Source organism: Ambystoma mexicanum, chromosome 6q, assembly GCF_040938575.1.
Source record: "Ambystoma mexicanum isolate Mex_15411 chromosome 6q, UKY_AmexF1_1, whole genome shotgun sequence".
Lineage (NCBI taxonomy): Eukaryota > Metazoa > Chordata > Amphibia > Caudata > Ambystomatidae > Ambystoma > Ambystoma mexicanum.
Genome location: NC_090937.1, coordinates 1,633,779,362 through 1,633,801,442, shown reverse-complemented (window position 1 = coordinate 1,633,801,442; position 22,081 = coordinate 1,633,779,362).

Genomic DNA, 22,081 nt, shown 5'->3' with positions numbered 1-22,081 from the left:
TTACCGATCTCCGGTACCAGCCTGGGATCGAGGGACACCTTTGGTTAGGGTGGGCTACAGATCTCCGGTACTAGCCTGGGATCGAGAGACACCTTGGTTAGGGTGGGCTACCGATATTCAGTAGCAGCCTGAGATCGAGGGAAACCTTGGTTATGGCGGGATCACCCCTTCCTAGGTTAGAGAGATGGGGGCAGTTCAGCAATAAATATAAACCCTTGAACTGTCTCTGGGGGTTCATCTGTGACGCGCTCTCACCTTGGGCCCTTCCCTGGATCTAACAGTCTTAAAGAACGTGCTCCTCACGGTGCTACATCAAAACAACAAAGCCGAGAACAACATGGCAGAATACGGGTCTGACCCTCCTCCGCAGGGTCTGTATTTTCTTTCTCTTATTTTCTTTATTGGCCCCCACTTTCCATGTAATGGAAGTAGGGGACACCACCGCAACACCTGCTCGCCTTGTTCACTATAATGGGATTCAGCCTTTCTTTTAATGCTATATGCACCATAAATGCGCATTCTGCTTTTTTTTCTCGATCTTTTGGAGAAATGCCGGTCCTCGCCATATGTGTTATTGTGAAATTTAGGGTTATTAAATTCAACATCGATCCTTTCACCTCTTCTAATAAGTAATTATGTATTTTTCCATTTGCCCCTCGAATGTTCTAAATTCAGAATAATTGTTGCCATTGGTACCCCCAGCCTTTTATCCATTGTGTACATTCTCAGGCCCTAACTGTGGCCTCTGGTTTTATGGCCTTGGCCTGGGGGTGCACAATATGAAAAGTCCCCCGGGCCAGTAATGGGCCATACAGGAACCACCCCACCAACCCAGACCAGCTGTTCCAATGAGACGCTGAGCAATCTGAAATTAAATATGTTAGTACAGGAGCTGGGCCACAATCCTGGGTCCCTGATATTAAATAACCACAGTACAGAGGGGGGGGGGGGTTGTTTGACCCTTGCTGGCTTTTATGTAAAATCTGGCAAGCATACTAAAGAGGTAAAGACTTTTCTTCAGATCAGGAAACTCAAACCACCTCGGATTCTCATTCAGTGTTTCATGGTGCATTAATAAGAGGGGGAGACACCCATTGCGCAAACCCCTCTCTGTGTGAATTTTAAGCAAGTTCCTATTCACACCTTCTTTGGGATCCATCTGCTCAAAATATCATTTCTACTTTTTGTCACAATACCGTGTTAACATTTCCTTAAATAACGGTGGCAGCTGCCTTCTGCCGTTAATAGTAAATTCCCCACTTGCGAGACATGTCCCCAATTACAGCACCTTGTTGTTATGTGTCTTGCTGTCCATTCTAGTCCTTTTACACCTGGTATGCTCCTGCCCTGCTGCGGGAGGCCTGCACCAGATAGCAAACTGCTCTTTGACGGGGCAGCCAATGCCAAGAGTAACGTTGGAGGGTCTTTTCATGGCTTCTGGCAGCTCTGTGTTCTTGTGGATTATGGCAGCCGTATTTAGTTCCTACATGGCAGTGCTTGGTGCTTTCAGTGGGCTCTCAAATCCCTTATTTCCTCTGTGGTGCTGCCTCGTAATGAATGGGCTTGTAAAGCCCTATATGTCCTCTGTGGTGCTGCCTCATAATGAATGGGCTTGTAAAAACCTATATGTCCTCTGTGGTGCTGCCTCATAATGAATGGGCTTGTAAAGCCCTAAGTTCCTATGTGGTGCTGCCTATTAATGAATGGGCTTGTAAAGCCCTATATGTCCTCTGTGGTGCTGCCTCATAATGAATGGGCTTGTAAAGCCCTATATGTCCTCTGTGGTGCTGCCTCATAATTAATGAGCTTGTAAAGGCCTATATGTCCTCTGTGGTGCTGCCTCATAATGAATGGACTTGTAAAGCCCTATATGTCCTCTGTGGTGCTGCCTCATAATGAATGGGCTCTCAAAGCCCTTATTTCCTCTGTGGTGCTGCCTCATAATGAATGGGCTTGTAAAGCCCTATATGTCCTCCCTTGGTGCTGCCTCATAATGAATGGGCTTGTAAAGCCCTATATGTCCTCTGTGGTGCTGCCTCATAATGAATGGGCTCTCAAAGCCCTTATGTCCTCTGTGGTGCTGCCTCATAATTAATGGGCTTGTAAAGCCCTATACGGCCTCTGTGGTGCTGCCTCATAATGAATGGGCTTGTAAAGCCCTATATGTCCTCTGTGGAGCTGTCTCATAATGAATGGGCTTGTAAAGCCATATACATCCTCTGTGATGCTGTCTCATAATGAATGGGCTTGTAAAGCCCTGAATGTCCTCTGTGGTGCTGCCTCATAATGAATGGGCTTGAAAAGCCATGTGTTCCTCTGTGGTGCTGCCCCATAATGAATGGGCTTTTAAAGCCCTATATGTCCTCTGTGGTGCTGCCTCAGAATGAATGGGCTTGTAAAACCCTATATGTTCTCTCTGGTGCTGTTTCATAATGAATGGTCTTGTAAAGCCCTGAGTTCCTCTGTGGTGCTGTCTCATAATTAATGGGCTTGTAAAGCCCTATATGTCCTCTGTGGTGCTGTCTCATATTGAATGGGCTCTCAAAGCCCTTATTTCCTCTGTGGTGCTGCCTAATAATGAATGGGCTTGTAAAGTCCTATATGTCCTCTGCGTGCTGCCTCATAATGAATGGACTTGTAAAGCCTTATTTGTCCTCTGTGGTCCGGCATCATAATGCATGGGCTTGTAAAGCCCTGTGTTCCTCTTTGGTGCTGCCTCATAATGAATGGGCTTGTAAAGCCCTATAAGTCCTCTGTGGTGCTGCCTCATAATGAATGGGCTTGAAAAGCCCTGAGTTCCTCTGTGGTGCTGCTTCATGATGAATGGGCTTGTAAAGCCCTGTATGTCCTCTGTGGTATTGCCTCATAATGAATGGGCTTGAAAAGCCATGTGTTCCTCTGTGGTGCTGCCTCATAATGAATGGGCTTGAAAAGCCATGTGTTCCTCTGTGGTGCTGCCTCATAATGAATGGGCTTTTAAAGCCCTATATGTCCTCTGTGGTGCTGCCTCATAATGAATGGGCTTGTTAAGACCTATATGTCCTCTGTGGTGCTGCCTCATAATGAATGGGCTTGTAAAGCCCTATATGTCCTCTGTGGTGCTGCCTCATAAAGAATGGGCTCTCAAAGCCCTTGTTTCTTCTGTGGTGTTGCCTCATAATGAATGGGCTTGTAAAGCCATATACGTCCTCTGTGGTGTTGCCTCATAATGAATGGGCTTGTAAAACCCTATATGTCCACTGTGGTGCTGCCTCATAATGAATGGGCTTGTAAAGCCCTGAGTTCCTATGTGGTGCTGCCTCATAATGAATTGGCTTGTAAAGCCCTGTATGTCCTCTGTGGTGCTGCCTCATAATGAATGGGCTTGTAAAGCTCTGTATGTCCTCTGTGGTGCTGCCTCATAATGAATGGGCTCTCAAAGCCCTTATTTCCTCTGTGGTGTTGCCTCATAATGAATGGGCTTGTAAAGCCCTATATGTGTTATGCAATACTAGAACCTTAGGCTAGTTACAATAACTCCCGATTGAATAGGTTTGGAGGTCTTACCTGAGCAGACTGATATGTTCAACGGGAAAGCAAATGCTGAGCTCAAGAATCTCCCCGACCAATGCGTCAACCTCTCAACCGGTAGGGAAACTCAGCGTGAGAGGTACGCACCAGTCAGGGAAACCCTCTGGGGAAGAAAACCCTGGTCGAGCGCAGGATCCGAAGATTGGAGTGTGGTTTGAGTGTGGTTCGCAGGCTGATGACTCCTATTCGATCATGGCGTTGAGTATCGGAAGACTGCTTCTGGAGAGGGGAGAGATGAGAAGCGAAGAGATGAATAGTAGCAGTACAGGAAGGGAAATGGGTAAAAACAGGCAGGAGACTGATTTCCCTGACCTCTTAACCAGCCGGATTAGAAATACCAGGAGAGAAGCCGAGAATACGGGACACAGAGAGTGGTAACTGGAACACTAGTCTGTAAGAAGAAAGTAGAGGTAAGTAGAATCAGATCCTAAAATACTCGAAGAAGGAAGGGACTTGGACGAGAGTTTTTGTTAATACCCAGAATGCAGTAACTCGAGAACTCTGAGGCAGCGTTTCAGAATGAGACGCTAGATGAATCCGGGGAATATGTATCTGCCAAGAATGCTGGATAGAGGATCTGGAAGGTCAAGAGAAGAGGGGTTAGTAATGGTAGAGGTAGAGGCTTTACGAAGGATTGAGATTGCCTAGTTGCGAACTCACGGAGCATCCGCTAGCACAGTAGCGACGCGAAGAGCTGGAAGTCTCCATGGCCTATGAAGAGTCACGTGAGCGGTACGCCGTACCTCTGGCGAACGTGAGAGGACTGGAACGGCAATAGCGGAACCGTTCGTACTGCGATCCACCATCTTGGAGGTACCATTCCGAACGGAACCGCAGAGCCGGCTTCTAGACCAAAGGGACCAGCGCTTCGTGAGTGTAACAGTATGCCCCCTTCTCCTGGGGGGCGACCCTGGTTTCCCTGGATGCAACCTAAAGAATCGTCGGACCAGACGTGGAGCATGAACTCCAGAGGCCGGCTCCCACGTTCTTTCTGCAGGGGAGTACCCCTTCCAGTCCACCAAGAACTGTAGCCTCCCCCTCCGATAACGGGAATCACAGATACTGGCGACTTCAAATTCTGGACCAGTATCGGTAGAGATAGGAGGAGGAGGGGTACAATCCGACCGGTGAAATCGATCCGGTACTGTCAACCGAATCTGGGAGAGGTGAAAAACAGGATGAATCCGGGACCATGACGAGGGCAAATCGAGCTTGACTGCCGCAGAACCCACCATCGATAAGATCCTGAATGGACCAAAGAACCTAGGGGATAACTTGGAAGGGACCAGATGCCGGGGAAGAAAGCGAGAAGCCAACCAAACAGTATCTCCCGGGCTCAAAGGTGGGACGTCTTGGCGATGTTTATCAGCAGTCCGCTTGGCCCTATCTTGAGCCATTCGTAATGAGACTCTAGCCGATTTATGTCCTTCTTGTATTTCGGAAATAAGGCCATCCACTCCTGGACAACTAGAAGGGGATAAAGGGACAGAAGGAACAAAGGAAGGATGGAATCCATAAGTACAATGGAAAGGGCTAGTATGAAGGGCCGAATGAAGGGCATTGTTATATGCAAATTCGGCTAAAGGCAACAAGTCCAACCAATTGTCTTGGGCGGCTGATGTGAAACACCGTAGATAGGCCTCCAAGGTTTGGTTAAGGCGTTCCGTCTGTCCGTTCGTCTGTGGGTGATATCCCGAGCTGAGAGCCCGCTTGATTTCTAAGACTTGGCAAACCTTTTCCCAAAACTTGGAGGTGTATTGAGGGCCCCTATCGGAGACCACTGTGTCCGGTAGGCCATGTCTGGAGAAAATTTCAGAAAGGAAAATCTTAGACATTTCCCCAGCCCCAGGCAGCTTGTTCATGGGAGTGAAATGTGCCAATTTCGTAAGATAATCAATGGTGACCATTATGGCGGTCTTGTTGCGTGAGGGAGGAAGATCTACTATAAAGTCGGTAGAGATCACTTGCCAAGGTTTCTCTGGAATCGGCATCCGGGTGAGCAGCCCTAAAGGTGGAGTTCTGGGATTCTTGGATTGGGAACAAACGATGCAGGCTGCTACATAGTCCTGTACATCCTTGCGGACTTCCGGCCACCAAAAATATCTTAGCACTAGGTTCAAAGTGCCTTGAACGCCTCGATGCCCAGCGGCCCGAGAGTCGTGACACATTCGTAATACTTCATGCTGCAACTCTGAAGTAGGGATGAAGACTTGCGATTTGTGAAAGAAAAAGGAATCGTCCTGGGAAAGATGGTAAGTACTGGCTGTCTTCTTGCAGGCGTCAAGGTTAGAAACCGATGCAGTCCTCAATTCGCTTAAGAAGTCGGTGATGACAGCGATGAATCTTGCTTTGGGGAACAATTGTTCAGAGCTGAATTGGGAGACAGGAACGTCCTTACGAGAGAGAGCATCCGCCCTCTGGTTTTGTTTTCCTGGAAGAATAGTGAATTCGATCCGGAATGGAAGGAAGAAATACGCCCAACGTGCTTGTCGGCTGTTGGTTGTATGTGCATTCTGTAGGACCCTGAGATTTTGATGATCTGTTCGTACCACTACAGGAAAGGGTGAACCTAGTAACAAGTGTCTCCACTCTTCAAACGCCCTTTTTATAGCCAACAATTCTTTTTCGAGCACAGAGTAGTTCTGTTCCGAAGCATTGAAGGTTTTAGAAAGATATGCAACTGGTCTTTCATCTCTTTGGTCGGTTTGTTGGAGTAAGACCGCGCCCAGAGCATGATGAGATGCATCAGTTTCCACAAAAAACTGTTTATTCTGGTCGGGGGTAATCAAACAGGATGCAGAAGTGAACAAGGATTTAAGTGTTTGAAATGCAGAATCGGTGGATTTATCCCAAACAAACGGAATTCCCTTCTTTAACAGTCGAGTCAGGGGCAGAATAATATCCGAAAAGTTAGGGATGAATTTCCTATAGAAATTAGCAAAACCTAAAAACCGTTGGATCTCCTTAACGTTAGAAGGTATGGGCCAATCAACCACAGCGGAGATCTTTTTTGGATCCATGGAAATGCCTTGGGCTGACATCACAAACCCGAGATAGGTTACCTGTCTTTGGTGAAATTCACATTTAGATGCTTTACAGTACAGCTGATTTGACTGCAGTCGTTTGAGTACAGTTTCTACATGTATCAGGTGTTCTTCTTGAGAGTAGGAGTATACTAAGATGTCGTCTAAGTAGATGATTACAAAATGGAATAGAATATCTGCGAACAGATGGTCCATGAAACGCTGGAACACAGCAGGTGCGTTCACCAATCCAAAAGGCATGACGTGATACTCAAAATGCCCAAATGGGGTTCGAAATGCTGTCTTCCATTCGTCTCCAGGGGCAATCCGGATGAGATGGTATGCTCCGCGAAGGTCCAGTTTAGTATAAAAGGAAGCTCCTCGGACTGCCTCCAAGATGTCAGGGATTAAAGGCATAGGATATTTATCTGCCACTGTGATTTTGTTAAGACCCCTGTAGTCAATACAAGGTCGAAGTTCATTAGTCTCCTTCTTTGGAATGAAGAAGAGAGAGGCTCCGGCCGGGGAAACCGACTCAGTAATGAGCCCGTTCCTTAAATTGGTTTGGAGATATTCTTTGAGGACTACCTTTTCTTGTTGGGAAAGGACATACATCCTCCCAAACGGGATAGGTTTGTCCGGAAGAAGTTCAATGTGACAGTCATCTCTTCTATGAGGCGGTAGAGTAGGGAACTGGGGATTGGAAAAGACAGACTGATACTTAGAATAGCATTCCGGAACAATCTCCAAGTTGTTTATTGAGGATACTGGTGAAGGGATCGAGTTTTCAGTCGGGATGTAGATGCCAACTGATTCCTTGGCTAAACAATGGCTGACACAGTATTCCGAGCCGAGGAAAAGAGTACCTGCTGTCCAATTTATAAAGGGGTTATGTCTCCTTAACCAGGGGAGACCCAATATAATGGGGAAATGGGCTGCCTTGATTAAATCGAAAGATAAGGTCTCTTTATGAGAGGCAATTTGACAGACAACAGGTTCTGTCTGTTCTCGGATAGGACCAGAACTTAGTGGATGTCCGTCCACTCCTTGAATAGGAGTGACCATCGCTTTGGGTATACAGTTAATTCCATGTTTATTGGCCCATTGGTCATCAATGAAATTCCCTGCAGCACCGCAATCTATCAGAGCAGGTATGTTCTGTACCATCTGAGTGTGAAAAACAAGAGTAACAGAAATAATAACCATGTTTTGAGTGGTTGCTACTGAGTCCAGATTTACAGGGATTCTCTTCGGGGAATCAGAATCTTGCGCCCCTACCGTTGTTCCCCCTGCGGTAGGGCTTTGAAGTTTCCCGACCCCTTGGCTGGAGTGCGTCGGGGGGGAACTAAAGGACAATCTCGTAACTTATGAGACGAAGCTCCGCAATACATGCATAGTCCCATACTCTTCCTTCTCTCTTTCTCACCTATCGATAGGGGCCCTCTCACTGTTCCTATTTGCATAGGCTCGTCTGAAGTGATAGCTTTATTTGTTACGGGGGGATAATCGAGTTGAGATCGTATGCCTCTAGTTTTCTTCTTTTCAAAAGAACGTTCATGTAAGCGGTAATCGATTTGCATGATGAGTGTGATCATATCCGCTAGATTTGCCGGACGCGGAACCTTAGCTACCTCATCCTTTAATTCGTCTGAAAGTCCTCGTCGGAATAAGGTGAGCAACCCATCGTCTGGCCATCCTGACTCAGAGGAAAGCTGTTTGAAGAGAGTGATATAGGTAAGTAGGTCTTTGTTACCTTGTCTAAGATCTAACAGTCTTTCTTGCGTGGATACCGAGATCTCTTGTCTACTAAACATTGCTTTCAAACTGTTGGTGAAAGCAGAATAAGAGTCCAAGATCACATTATTAGAGGTCACTAAAGGTGTAGCCCAGGCCAAAGCAGGTCCGGCCAAATGAGAAATCACAAAGCCAATCTTATCTTTGTCTGTTGGAAAGAAGCGGGACTTGAAGGTAAATTGCACAGTGCAGCTATCAAGAAACTCCTTGAGTTTGTGTGGGTCTCCGTCAAACTTGCCTGTATTCAAACATACTGGAGGAGAGTCTGAGAAGGCACGAGTAACCTGTTGTCGTAATTGGGCATTATCCTGTTTAAGAGCTTGTATCTCTAGGGACATTGATTGCATGGCGGCAATTAGTTGTTGCATTTGCTGTTCCATTGAATCACAGTCTGCCGTAGCCTTATTTTATATTTTTATTTTGGGCGTCGCTAACTGTTATGCAATACTAGAACCTTAGGCTAGTTACAATAACTCCCGATTGAATAGGTTTGGAGGTCTTACCTGAGCAGACTGATATGTTCAACGGGAAAGCAAATGCTGAGCTCAAGAATCTCCCCGACCAATGCGTCAACCTCTCAACCGGTAGGGAAACTCAGCGTGAGAGGTACGCACCAGTCAGGGAAACCCTCTGGGGAAGAAAACCCTGGTCGAGCGCAGGATCCGAAGATTGGAGTGTGGTTTGAGTGTGGTTCGCAGGCTGATGACTCCTATTCGATCATGGCGTTGAGTATCGGAAGACTGCTTCTGGAGAGGGGAGAGATGAGAAGCGAAGAGATGAATAGTAGCAGTACAGGAAGGGAAATGGGTAAAAACAGGCAGGAGACTGATTTCCCTGACCTCTTAACCAGCCGGATTAGAAATACCAGGAGAGAAGCCGAGAATACGGGACACAGAGAGTGGTAACTGGAACACTAGTCTGTAAGAAGAAAGTAGAGGTAAGTAGAATCAGATCCTAAAATACTCGAAGAAGGAAGGGACTTGGACGAGAGTTTTTGTTAATACCCAGAATGCAGTAACTCGAGAACTCTGAGGCAGCGTTTCAGAATGAGACGCTAGATGAATCCGGGGAATATGTATCTGCCAAGAATGCTGGATAGAGGATCTGGAAGGTCAAGAGAAGAGGGGTTAGTAATGGTAGAGGTAGAGGCTTTACGAAGGATTGAGATTGCCTAGTTGCGAACTCACGGAGCATCCGCTAGCACAGTAGCGACGCGAAGAGCTGGAAGTCTCCATGGCCTATGAAGAGTCACGTGAGCGGTACGCCGTACCTCTGGCGAACGTGAGAGGACTGGAACGGCAATAGCGGAACCGTTCGTACTGCGATCCACCATCTTGGAGGTACCATTCCGAACGGAACCGCAGAGCCGGCTTCTAGACCAAAGGGACCAGCGCTTCGTGAGTGTAACAATATGTCCTCTGTGGTGCTGCCTCATAATGAATGGGCTTGTAAAAGCCTATATGTCCTCTGTGGTGCTGCTTCATAATGAATGGGCTTGTAAAGCCCTGAGTTCCTAGGTGGTGCTGCCTCATAATGAATGGGCTTGTAAAGCCCTATATGTCCTCTGTGGTGCTGCCTCATAATGAATGGGCTTGTAAAGCCCTACACATCCACTGTGGTGCTGCCTCATAATGAATGGGCTTGACACGCCCTGAGTTCCTCTGTGGTGCCGCCTCATAATGAATGGGCTTGTAAAGACCTATATGTCCTCTGTGGTGCTGCCTCATAATGAATGGGTGTGTAAAGCCCTATATGTCCTCTGTGATGCTGCCTCATAATGAATGGGCTCTCAAAGCCCTTATTTCCTCTGTGGTGCTGCCTAATAATGAATGGGCTTGTAAAACCTTATATGTCCTCTGTGGTGCTGCCTCATAATGAATGGGCTTGTAAAGTCCTATATGTCCTCTGTGGTGCTGCCTCATAATGAATGGGCTTGTAAAGCCCTATATGTCCTCTGTGGTGCTGCCTCATAATGAATGGGCTTGTAAAGCCATATATGTCCTCTGTGGTGCTGCCTCATAATGAATGGGCTTGAAAAGCCCTGAGTTCCTCTGTGGTGATGCTTCATAATGAATGGGCTTGTAAAGCCCTATATGTCCTCTGTGGTGCTGCCTCTTAAGTAATGGGCTTGTAAAGCCCTATATGTCCTCTGTGGTGTTGTCTCATAATAAATGGGCTCTCAAAGCCCTTATTTCCTCTGTGGTGCTGTCTAATAATGAATGGGCTTGTAAAGCCTTATATGTCCTCTGTGGTGCTGCCTCATAATGAATGGGCTTGTAAAGTCCTATATGTCCTCTGTGGTTCTGCCTCATAATGAATGGGCTTGTAAAGCCTTATATGTACTCTGTGGTCCTGCCTCATAATGAATGGGCTTTTAAAGCCCTATATGTCCTCTGTGGTGCTGCCTCATAATGAATGGGCTTGTAAAGGCCTATATGTCCTCTGTGGTGCTGCCTCATAATGAATGGGCTTGTAAAGCCCTATATGTCCTCTGTGGTGCTACTTCATAATGAATGGGCTTGTAAAGCCCTGAGTTCCTCTGTGGTGCTGCTTCATATTTAATGGGCTTGTAAAGCCCTATATGTCCTCTGTGGTGCTGTCTCAAAATGAATGGTCTCTCAAAGTCGTTATTTCCTCTGTGGTGCTGCCTAATAATGAATGGGCTTCTAAAGCCTTATATGTCCTCTGTGGTGCTGCCTCATAATGAATGGGCTTGTAAAGTCCTATATGTCCTCTGTGGTTCTGCCTCATAATGAATGGGCTTGTAAAGCCCTATATGTCCTCTGTGGTCCTGCCTCATAATGAATGGGCTTGTAAAGGCCTGCGTTCCTCTGTGGTGCTGCCTCATAATGAATGGGTTTGAAAAGCCCTATATGTCCTCTGTGGTGCTGCCTCATAATGAATGGGCTTGTAAAGCCCTATATGACATCTGTGGTGCTGCTTCATAATGAATGGGCTTGTAAAGACATATATGTCCTCTGTGGTGCTGCCTCATAATGAATGGGCTTGTAAAGCCCTACATGTCCTCTGTGGTGCTGCCTCATAATGAATGGTCTCTCAAAGCCCTTATTTCCTCTGTGGTGCTGCCTCATAATGAATGGGCTTGTAAAGCCCTATATGTCCTCTGTGGTGCTGCCTCATAATGAATGGGCTTGTAAAGCCCTGAGTTCATATGTGGTGCTGCCTCATAATGAATGGGCTTGTAAAGCCCTATATGTCCTCTGTGGTGCTGCCTCATAATGAATGGGCTTGTAAAGCTCTATATGACATCTGTGGTGCTGCCTCGTAAAGAATGGCTTGTAAAGCCCTATATGTCCTCTGTGGTGCTGCCTCATAATGAATGGGCTTGTAAAGCCCTATATGTCCTCTGTGGTGCTGCTTCATAATGAATGGGCTTGTAAAGCCCTGAGTTCCTAGGTGGTGCTGCCTCATAATGAATGGGCTTGTAAAGCCCTATATGTCCTCTGTGGTGCTGCCTCACAATGAATGGGCTTGTAAAGCCCTATACATCCACTGTGGTGCTGCCTCATAATGAATGGGCTTGACACGCCCTGAGTTCCTCTGTGGTGCCGCCTCATAATGAATGGGCTTGTAAAGACCTATATGTCCTCTGTGGTGCTGCCTCATAATGAATGGGTGTGTAAAGCCCTATATGTCCTCTGTGATGCTGCCTCATAATGAATGGGCTCTCAAAGCCCTTATTTCCTCTGTGGTGCTGCCTAATAATGAATGGGCTTGTAAAAACTTATATGTCCTCTGTGGTGCTGCCTCATAATGAATGGGCTTGTAAAGTCCTATATGTCCTCTGTGGTGCTGCCTCATAATGAATGGGCTTGTAAAGCCCTATATGTCCTCTGTGGTGCTGCCTCATAATGAATGGGCTTGTAAAGCCATACACGTCCTCTGTGGTGCTGCCTCATAATGAATGGGCTTGAAAAGCCCTGAGTTCCTCTGTGGTGATGCTTCATAATGAATGGGCTTGTAAAGCCCTATATGTCCTCTGTGGTGCTGCCTCTTAAGTAATGGGTTTGTAAAGCCCTATATGTCCTCTGTGGTGTTGTCTCATAATAAATGGGCTCTCAAAGCCCTTATTTCCTCTGTGGTGCTGTCTAATAATGAATGGGCTTGTAAAGCCTTATATGTCCTCTGTGGTGCTGCCTCATAATGAATGGGCTTGTAAAGTCCTATATGTCCTCTGTGGTTCTGCCTCATAATGAATGGGCTTGTAAAGCCTTATATGTACTCTGTGCTCCTGCCTCATAATGAATGGGCTTTTAAAGCCCTATATGTCCTCTGTGGTGCTGCCTCATAATGAATGGGCTTGTAAAGCCTTATATGTACTCTGTGCTCCTGCCTCATAATGAATGGGCTTTTAAAGCCCTATATGTCCTCTGTGGTGCTGCCTCATAATGAATGGGCTTGTAAAGGCCTATATGTCCTCTGTGGTGCTGCCTCATAATGAATGGGCTTGTAAAGCCCTATATGTCCTCTGTGGTGCTGGTTCATAATGAATGGGCTTGTAAAGCCCTGAGTTCCTCTGTGGTGCTGCTTCATATTTAATGGGCTTGTAAAGCCCTATATGTCCTCTGTGGTGCTGTCTCATAATGAATGGTCTCTCAAAGTCGTTATTTCCTCTGTGGTGCTGCCTAATAATGAATGGGCTTCTAAAGCCTTATATGTCCTCTGTGGTGCTGCCTCATAATGAATGGGCTTGTAAAGTCCTATATGTCCTCTGTGGTTCTGCCTCATAATGAATGGGCTTGTAAAGCCCTATATGTCCTCTGTGGTCCTGCCTCATAATGAATGGGCTGGTAAAGCCCTGCGTTCCTCTGTGGTGCTGCCTCATAATGAATGGGTTTGAAAAGCCCTATATGTCCTCTGTGGTGCTGCCTCATAATGAATGGGCTTGTAAAGCCCTATATGACATCTGTGGTGCTGCTTCATAATGAATGGGCTTGTAAAGACATATATGTCCTCTGTGGTGCTGCCTCATAATGAATGGGCTTGTAAAGCCCTACATGTCCTCTGTGGTGCTGCCTCATAATGAATGGTCTCTCAAAGCCCTTATTTCCTCTGTGGTGTTGCCTCATAATGAAAGGGGTTGTAAAGCCCTAGCCATCCTCTGTGGTGCTGCCTCATAATGAATGGGCTTGTAAAGCCCTATATGTCCTCTGTGGTGCTGCCTCATAATGAATGGGCTTGTAAAGCCCTGAGTTCATATGTGGTGCTGCCTCATAATGAATGGGCTTGTAAAGCCCTATATGTCCTCTGTGGTGCTGCCTCATAATGAATGGGCTTGTAAAGCTCTATATGACATCTGTGGTGCTGCCTCGTAAAGAATGGCTTGTAAAGCCCTATATGTCCTCTGTGGTGCTGCCTCATAATGAATGGGCTTGTAAAGCCCTATATGTCCTCTGTGGTGCTGCCTCATAATGAATGGGCTTGACAAGCCCTGAGTTCCTCTGTGGTGCTGCCTCATAATGAACGGGCTTGTAAAGCCATATATGTCCTCTGCGGTGCTGCCTCATAATGAATGGGCTTGTAAAGTCCTATATGTCCTCTGTGGTGCTGCCTCATAATGAATGGGCTCGTAAAGCCCTATATGTCCTCTGTGGTGCTGCCTCATAATGAATGGGCTTGAAAAGCCCTGAGTTCCTCTGTGGTGATGCTTCATAATGAATGGGCTTGTAAAGCCCTATATGTCCTCTGTGGTGCTGCCTCTTAAGTAATGGGTTTGTAAAGCCCTATATGTCCTCTGTGGTCCTGCCTCATAATGAATGGGCTTGAAAAGCCCTGAGTTCCTCTGTGGTGATGTTTCATAATGAATGGGCTTGTAAAGCCCTATATGTCCTCTGTGGTGCTGCCTCTTAAGTAATGGGTTTGTAAAGCCCTATATGTCCTCTGTGGTGTTGTCTCATAATAAATGGGCTCTCAAAGCCCTTATTTCCTCTGTGGTGCTGTCTAATAATGAATGGGCTTGTAAAGCCTTATATGTCCTCTGTGGTGCTGCCTCATAATGAATGGGCTTGTAAAGTCCTATATGTCCTCTGTGGTTCTGCCTCATAATGAATGGGCTTGTAAAGCCTTATATGTACTCTGTGCTCCTGCCTCATAATGAATGGGCTTTTAAAGCCCTATATGTCCTCTGTGGTGCTGCCTCATAATGAATGGGCTTGTAAAGCCTTATATGTACTCTGTGCTCCTGCCTCATAATGAATGGGCTTTTAAAGCCCTATATGTCCTCTGTGGTGCTGCCTCATAATGAATGGGCTTGTAAAGGCCTATATGTCCTCTGTGGTGCTGCCTCATAATGAATGGGCTTGTAAAGCCCTATATGTCCTCTGTGGTGCTGGTTCATAATGAATGGGCTTGTAAAGCCCTGAGTTCCTCTGTGGTGCTGCTTCATATTTAATGGGCTTGTAAAGCCCTATATGTCCTCTGTGGTGCTGTCTCATAATGAATGGTCTCTCAAAGTCGTTATTTCCTCTGTGGTGCTGCCTAATAATGAATGGGCTTCTAAAGCCTTATATGTCCTCTGTGGTGCTGCCTCATAATGAATGGGCTTGTAAAGTCCTATATGTCCTCTGTGGTTCTGCCTCATAATGAATGGGCTTGTAAAGCCCTATATGTCCTCTGTGGTCCTGCCTCATAATGAATGGGCTGGTAAAGCCCTGCGTTCCTCTGTGGTGCTGCCTCATAATGAATGGGTTTGAAAAGCCCTATATGTCCTCTGTGGTGCTGCCTCATAATGAATGGGCTTGTAAAGCCCTATATGTCCTCTGTGGTGCTGCCTCTTAAGTAATGGGTTTGTAAAGCCCTATATGTCCTCTGTGGTGTTGTCTCATAATAAATGGGCTCTCAAAGCCCTTATTTCCTCTGTGGTGCTGTCTAATAATGAATGGGCTTGTAAAGCCTTATATGTCCTCTGTGGTGCTGCCTCTTAAGTAATGGGTTTGTAAAGCCCTATATGTCCTCTGTGGTGTTGTCTCATAATAAATGGGCTCTCAAAGCCCTTATTTCCTCTGTGGTGCTGTCTAATAATGAATGGGCTTGTAAAGCCTTATATGTCCTCTGTGGTGCTGCCTCATAATGAATGGGCTTGTAAAGTCCTATATGTCCTCTGTGGTTCTGCCTCATAATGAATGGGCTTGTAAAGCCTTATATGTACTCTGTGCTCCTGCCTCATAATGAATGGGCTTTTAAAGCCCTATATGTCCTCTGTGGTGCTGCCTCATAATGAATGGGCTTGTAAAGCCTTATATGTACTCTGTGCTCCTGCCTCATAATGAATGGGCTTTTAAAGCCCTATATGTCCTCTGTGGTGCTGCCTCATAATGAATGGGCTTGTAAAGGCCTATATGTCCTCTGTGGTGCTGCCTCATAATGAATGGGCTTGTATAGCCCTATATGTCCTCTGTGGTGCTGGTTCATAATGAATGGGCTTGTAAAGCCCTGAGTTCCTCTGTGGTGCTGCTTCATATTTAATGGGCTTGTAAAGCCCTATATGTCCTCTGTGGTGCTGTCTCATAATGAATGGTCTCTCAAAGTCGTTATTTCCTCTGTGGTGCTGCCTAATAATGAATGGGCTTCTAAAGCCTTATATGTCCTCTGTGGTGCTGCCTCATAATGAATGGGCTTGTAAAGTCCTATATGTCCTCTGTGGTGCTGCCTCTTAAGTAATGGGTTTGTAAAGCCCTATATGTCCTCTGTGGTGTTGTCTCATAATAAATGGGCTCTCAAAGCCCTTATTTCCTCTGTGGTGCTGTCTAATAATGAATGGGCTTGTAAAGCCTTATATGTCCTCTGTGGTGCTGCCTCATAATGAATGGGCTTGTAAAGTCCTGAGTTCCTCTGTGGTGATGCTTCATAATGAATGGGCTTGTAAAGCCCTATATGTCCTCTGTGGTGCTGCCTCTTAAGTAATGGGTTTGTAAAGCCCTATATGTCCTCTGTGGTGTTGTCTCATAATAAATGGGCTCTCAAAGCCCTTATTTCCTCTGTGGTGCTGTCTAATAATGAATGGGCTTGTAAAGCCTTATATGTCCTCTGTGGTGCTGCCTCATAATGAATGGGCTTGTAAAGTCCTATATGTCCTCTGTGGTTCTGCCTCATAATGAATGGGCTTGTAAAGCCTTATATGTACTCTGTGCTCCTGCCTCATAATGAATGGGCTTTTAAAGCCCTATATGTCCTCTGTGGTGCTGCCTCATAATGAATGGGCTTGTAAAGGCCTATATGTCCTCTGTGGTGCTGCCTCATAATGAATGGGCTTGTAAAGCCCTATATGTCCTCTGTGGTGCTGGTTCATAATGAATGGGCTTGTAAAGCCCTGAGTTCCTCTGTGGTGCTGCTTCATATTTAATGGGCTTGTAAAGCCCTATATGTCCTCTGTGGTGCTGTCTCATAATGAATGGTCTCTCAAAGTCGTTATTTCCTCTGTGGTGCTGCCTAATAATGAATGGGCTTCTAAAGCCTTATATGTCCTCTGTGGTGCTGCCTCATAATGAATGGGCTTGTAAAGCCCTATATGTCCTCTTTGGTCCTGCCTCATAATGAATGGGCTGGTAAAGCCCTGCGTTCCTCTGTGGTGCTGCCTCATAATGAATGGGTTTGAAAAGCCCTATATGTCCTCTGTGGTGCTGCCTCATAATGAATGGGCTTGTAAAGCCCTATATGACATCTGTGGTGCTGCTTCATAATGAATGGGCTTGTAAAGACATATATGTCCTCTGTGGTGCTGCCTCATAATGAATGGGCTTGTAAAGCCCTACATGTCCTCTGTGGTGCTGCCTCATAATGAATGGTCTCTCAAAGCCCTTATTTCCTCTGTGGTGTTGCCTCATAATGAAAGGGGTTGTAAAGCCCTAGCCATCCTCTGTGGTGCTGCCTCATAATGAATGGGCTTGTAAAGCCCTATATGTCCTCTGTGGTGCTGCCTCATAATGAATGGGCTTGTAAAGCCCTGAGTTCATATGTGGTGCTGCCTCATAATGAATGGGCTTGTAAAGCCCTATATGTCCTCTGTGGTGCTGCCTCATAATGAATGGGCTTGTAAAGCTCTATATGACATCTGTGGTGCTGCCTCGTAAAGAATGGCTTGTAAAGCCCTATATGTCCTCTGTGGTGCTGCCTCATAATGAATGGGCTTGTAAAGCCCTATATGTCCTCTGTGGTGCTGCCTCATAATGAATGGGCTTGACAAGCCCTGAGTTCCTCTGTGGTGCTGCCTCATAATGAACGGGCTTGTAAAGCCATATATGTCCTCTGCGGTGCTGCCTCATAATGAATGGGCTTGTAAAGTCCTATATGTCCTCTGCGTGCTGCCTCATAATGAATGGACTTGTAAAGCCTTATATGGCCTCTGTGGTCCGGCCTCATAATGCATGGGCTTGTAAAGCCCTGCATTCCTCTTTGGTGCTGCCTCATAATGAATGGGCATGTAAAGCCCTATATGTCCTCTGTTGTGCTGCCTCATAATGAATGGGCTTGTAATGTCCTATATGTCTTCTGTGGTGCTGCCTCATAATGAATGGGCTTGTAAAGCCCTATATGTCCTCTGTGGTGCTGCCTCATAATGAATGGGCTGGTAAAGCCCTATAAGTCCTCTGTGGTGCTGCCTCATAATGAATGGGCTTGAAAAGCCCTGAGTTCCTCTGTGGTGCTGCTTCATAATGAATGGGCTTGTAAAGCCCTGTATGTCCTCTGTGGTGCTGCCTCATAATGAATGGGCTTGAAAAGCCATGTGTTCCTCTGTGGTGCTGCCTCATAATGAATGGGCTTGTAAAGCCCTATATGTCCTCTGTGGTGCTGCCTCATAATGAATGGGCTTGTAAAGCCCTATAAGTCCTCTGTGGTGCTGCCTCATAATGAATGGGCTTGAAAAGCCCTGTATGTCCTCTGTGGTGCTGCCTCATAATGAATGGGCTTGAAAAGCCATGTGTTCCTCTGTGGTGCTGCCTCATAATGAATGGGCTTTTAAAGCCCTATATGTCCTCTGTGGTGCTGCCTCATAATGAATGGGCTTTTAAAGCCCTATATGTCCTCTGTGGTGCTGCCTCATAATGAATGGGCTTGTAAAGCCTTATATGTACTCTGTGGTCCTGCCTCATAATGAATGGGCTTTTAAAGCCCTATATGTCCTCTGTGGTGCTGCCTCACAATGAATGGGCTTGTAAAGACCTATATGTCCTCTGTGGTGGTGCCTCATAATGAATGGGCTTGTAAAGCCCTGTATGTCCTCTGTGGTGCTGCCTCATAATGAATGGGCTTGTAAAGCTCTATATGTCCTCTGTGGTGCTGCCTCATAATGAATGGGCTCTCAAAGCCCTTATTTCCTCTGTGGTGTTGCCTCATAATGAATGGGCTTGTAAAGCCCTATATGTCCTCTGTGGTGCTGCCTCATAATGAATGGGCTTGTAAAAGCCTATATGTCCTCTGTGGTGCTGCCTCATAATGAATGGGCTTGTAAAGCCCTGGGTTCCTTGTTGGTGCTGCCTCATAATGAATGGGCTTGTAAAGCCCTATATGTCCTCTGTGGTGCTGCCTCATAATGAATGGGCTTGTAAAGCCTTATATGTACTCTGTGGTCCTGCCTCATAATGAATGGACTTTTAAAGCCCTATATGTCCTCTGTGGTGCTGCCTCATAATGAATGGGCTTGTAAGGACCTATATGTCCTCTGTGGTGCTGCCTCATAATGAATGGGCTTGTAAAGCCCTATATGTCCTCTGTGGTGCTGCCTCATAAAGAATGGGCTCTCAAAGCCCTTGTTTCCTCTGTGGTGTTGCCTCATAATGAATGGGCTTGTAAAGCCATATACGTCCTCTGTGGTGTTGCCTCATAATGAATGGGCTTGTAAAACCCTATATGTCCACTGTGGTGCTGCCTCATAATGAATGGGCTTGTAAAGCCCTGAGTTTCTATGTGGTGCTGCCTCATAAGGAATGGGCTTGTAAAGCCCTGTATGTCCTCTGTGGTGCTGCCTCATAATGAATGGGCTTGTAAAGCTCTATATGTCCTCTGTGGAGCTGCCTCATAATGAATGGGCTCTCAAAGCCCTTCTTTCCTCTGTGGAGCTGCCTCATAATGAATGGGCTCTCAAAGCCCTTATTTCCTCTGTGGTGTTGCCTCATAATGAATGGGCTTGTAAAAGCCTATATGTCCTCTATGGTGCTGCCTCATAATGAATGGGCTTGTAAAGCCCTGACTTCCTAGGTGGTGCTGCCTCATAATGAATGGGCTTGTAAAGCCCTATCGTTGATCTGTGGTGCTGCCTCATAATGAATGGCTTGTAAAGCCCTATATGTCCTCTGTGGTGCTGCCTCATAATGATTGGGCTTGTAAAGCCCTATACATCCACTGTGGTGCTGCCTCATAATGAATGGGCGTGACACTCCCTGAGTTGCTCTGTGGTGCTGCCTCATAATGAATGGGCTTGTAAAGACCTATATGTCCTCTGTGGTGCTGCCTCATAATGAATGGGTGTGTAAAGCCCTATATGTCCTCTGTGATGCTGCCTCATAATGAATGGGCTCTCAAAGCCCTTATTTCCTCTGTGGTGCTGCCTAATAATGAATGGGCTTGTAAAACCTTATATGTCCTCTGTGGTGCTGCCTCATAATGAATAGGCTTGTAAAGTCCTATATGTCCTCTGTGGTGCTGCCTCATAATGAATGGGCTTGTAAAGCCCTATATGTCCTCTGTGGTTCTGCCTCATAATGAATGGGCTTGTAAAGCCATATACGTCCTCTGTGGTGCTGCCTCATAATGAATGGGCTTGAAAAGCCCTGAGTTCCTCTGTGGTGCTGCTTCATAATGAATGGGCTTGTAAAGCCCTATATGTCCTCTGTGGTGCTGCCTCTTAATTAATGGGCGTGTAAAGCCCTATATGTCCTCTGTGGTGTTGTCTCATAATAAATGGGCTCTCAAAGCCCTTATTTCCTCTGTGGTGCTGCCTAATAATGAATGGGCTTGTAAAGCCTTATATGTCCTCTGTGGTGCTGCCTCATAATGAATGGGCTTGTAAAGTCCTATATGTCCTCTGTGGTTCTGCCTTATAATGAATGGGCTTGTAAAGCCTTATATGTACTCTGTGGTCCTGCCTCATAATGAATGGGCTTTTAAAGCCCTATATGTCCTCTGTGGTGCTGCCTCATAATGAATGGGCTTGTAAAGGCCTATATGTCCTCTGTGGTGCTGCCTCATAATGAATGGGCTTGTAAAGCCCTATATGTCCTCTGTGGTGCTGCCTCATAATGAATGGGCTTGTAAAGCCCTGAGTTCATATGTGGTGCTGCCTCATAATGAATGGGCTTGTAAAGCCCTATATGTCCTCTGTGGTGCTGCCTCATAATGAATGGGCTTGTAAAGCTCTATATGACATCTGTGGTGCTGCCTCGTAAAGAATGGCTTGTAAAGCCCTATATGTCCTCTGTGGTGCTGCCTCATAATGATTGGCTTGTAAAGCCCTATATGTCCTCTGTGGTGCTGCCTCATAATGAATGGGCTTGAAAAGCCCTGCGTTCCTCTGTGGTGCTGCCTCATAATGAACGGGCTTGTAAAGCCATATATGTCCTCTGCGGTGCTGCCTCATAATGAATGGGCTTGTAAAGTCCTATATGTCCTCTGCGTGCTGCCTCATAATGAATGGACTTGTAAAGCCTTATATGGCCTCTGTGGTCCGGCCTCATAATGCATGGGCTTGTAAAGCCCTGCATTCCTCTTTGGTGCTGCCTCATAATGAATGGGCATGTAAAGCCCTATATGTCCTCTGTTGTGCTGCCTCATAATGAATGGGCTTGTAATGTCCTATATGTCTTCTGTGGTGCTGCCTCATAATGAATGGGCTTGTAAAGCCCTATATGTCCTCTGTGGTGCTGCCTCATAATGAATGGGCTTGTAAAGCCCTATAAGTCCTCTGTGGTGCTGCCTCATAATGAATGGGCTTGAAAAGCCCTGAGTTCCTCTGTGGTGCTGCTTCATAATGAATGGGCTTGTAAAGCCCTGTATGTCCTCTGTGGTGCTGCCTCATAATGAATGGGCTTGAAAAGCCATGTGTTCCTCTGTGGTGCTGCCTCATAATGAATGGGCTTTTAAAGCCCTATATGTCCTCTGTTGTGCTGCCTCATAATGAATGGGCTTGTAAAGTCCTATATGTCTTCTCAGGTGCTGCCTCATAATGAATGGGCTTGTAAAGCCCTATATGTCCTCTGTGGTGCTGCCTCATAATGAATGGGCTTGTAAAGCCCTATAAGTCCTCTGTGGTGCTGCCTCATAATGAATGGGCTTGAAAAGCCCTGAGTTCCTCTGTGGTGCTGCTTCATAATGAATGGGCTTGTAAAGCCCTGTATGTCCTCTGTGGTGCTGCCTCATAATGAATGGGCTTGAAAAGCCATGTGTTCCTCTGTGGTGCTGCCTCATAATGAATGGGCTTTTAAAGCCCTATATGTCCTCTGTGGTGCTGCCTCATAATGAATGGGCTTTTAAAGCCCTATATGTCCTCTGTGGTGCTGCCTCATAATGAATGGGCTTGTAAAGCCTTATATGTACTCTGTGGTCCTGCCTCATAATGAATGGGCTTTTAAAGCCCTATATGTCCTCTGTGGTGCTGCCTCACAATGAATGGGCTTGTAAAGACATATATGTCCTCTGTGGTGGTGCCTCATAATGAATGGGCTTGTAAAGCCCTGTATGTC